The sequence below is a fragment of the Scyliorhinus torazame genome, chromosome 4 (assembly GCF_047496885.1).
Source record: "Scyliorhinus torazame isolate Kashiwa2021f chromosome 4, sScyTor2.1, whole genome shotgun sequence".
Classification (NCBI taxonomy): domain Eukaryota; kingdom Metazoa; phylum Chordata; class Chondrichthyes; order Carcharhiniformes; family Scyliorhinidae; genus Scyliorhinus; species Scyliorhinus torazame.
This window is the reverse complement of record NC_092710.1, coordinates 64,984,081-64,985,502: the sequence shown is the minus strand read 5'-3', so window position 1 is coordinate 64,985,502 and position 1,422 is coordinate 64,984,081. Positions and strand designations below refer to the sequence as shown.

General features: G+C 43.4%; 1 non-coding gene across 1 annotated transcript; it reads right to left on the bottom strand.

Annotated features, from left to right (window-relative positions):
• Positions 1-421: 421 nt before the first annotated feature.
• On the bottom strand, positions 422-503 carry trnas-aga (transfer RNA serine (anticodon AGA)). Its single transcript has one exon. It is a non-coding gene; the product is annotated as a tRNA-Ser (tRNA).
• Between the last annotated feature and the right edge of the window lie 919 nt (positions 504-1,422).

The following is a 1,422-nucleotide window of genomic DNA, read 5'->3' as shown; positions in this document are numbered from 1 at the left end:
TCATTTCCATCAGTCACTGGCATGTTATTTGTATCTTCCACTGTGAAGGCCGACCCAAAAAACCTGTTCAGTTCCTCAGCCATGTCCTCATCTCCCGTTATTAAATCTCCCTTCTCATCCTCTAAAGGACCAATATTTACCTTAGTCACTCTTTTTTTGTTTTATATATTTGTAGAAACTTTTACTATCTGTTTTTATATTCTGAGCAAGTTTACTCTCATAATCTATCTTGCTCTTCTTTATAGCTTTTGTAGTAGCTTTGTGTTGCCCCCTAAAGATTTCCCAGTCCTCAAGTCTCCCACTAATATTTGCCATTTTGTATGCTTTTTCCTTCAATTTGATACTCTCCCTTATTTCCTTAGATATCCACGGTCGATTTTCCCTCTTTCTACCGTCCTTCCTTTTTGTTGGTAAAAATATTCGTAGCCGGCAGGTTTCGAACCTGCGCGGGGAGAGCCCAATGGATTTCTACTCCATCGCCTTAACCACTCAGCCACGACTACACAAATACCATATCCATTTGCGCACAGATCAAATTTAATGCTCAAATCGTCCTCTTCATGTCTCTCCTCTAATGGCCCGGATGTTGCTACAGCTGTTTTTAACTGGTCCAACCTCTTCGGCAGAATGTGGATTGGGAGCAGCTGGTTAAGGTAAATCCACATTTGAAATGTGGGAGTCTTTTAAGGAAAGGTTGATTAGAGTGCAGGACAGACGTGTCCCTGAGAAAATCAGGAATAGAAATGGCAAGATTAGGGAACCATGGATGACGGGTGGAATTGTGAGACTAGCTGAGATGAAAAAGGAAGCATACATAAGATCTAGGCGACTTAAAACTGATGAAGCTTTGGAGCAATATCGGGAAAGTAGGACAAATCTCAAGAGATATTGACAGGGTGGATAGCAACCAACTTTTTCCAAGAGTGGGGGTGTCAATTACAAGGGGTCACTATTTCAAGGTGAGAGGGGGAAAGTTTAAGGGAGATGTGCGTGGAAAGTTTTTACGCAGAAGGTGTTGGGTGCCTGGAACACTTTGCCAGCGGAGGTGATTGAGGCGGGCACGATAGCATCATTTAAGATGCATCTAGACCGATATATAAACAGAGGGTAGAAGATCCTTGGAAAATAGGTGACGGGTTTAGATAAAGGATCTGGATCGGCGCAGGCTGGGAGGGCCGAAGGGCCTGTTCCTGTGCTGTAATATTCTTTGTTCTTCACTGATCCACCTAAAATCCCCTTTTAAAGTTTCATAAATGGGTGTAGCATAAAGACCAAAGTCTTCGACGACTGGTCTCAAATACCCCAAAATTTCCATGATTTGCTTACCCCCGTTTTGTGAAACAGGCGCTGCAATTCTAGCAGCTTTCTCTCTCGTCCCAACACTCGCTTCCCCATCTGCCCTTGACACTGACTACCCTAGGT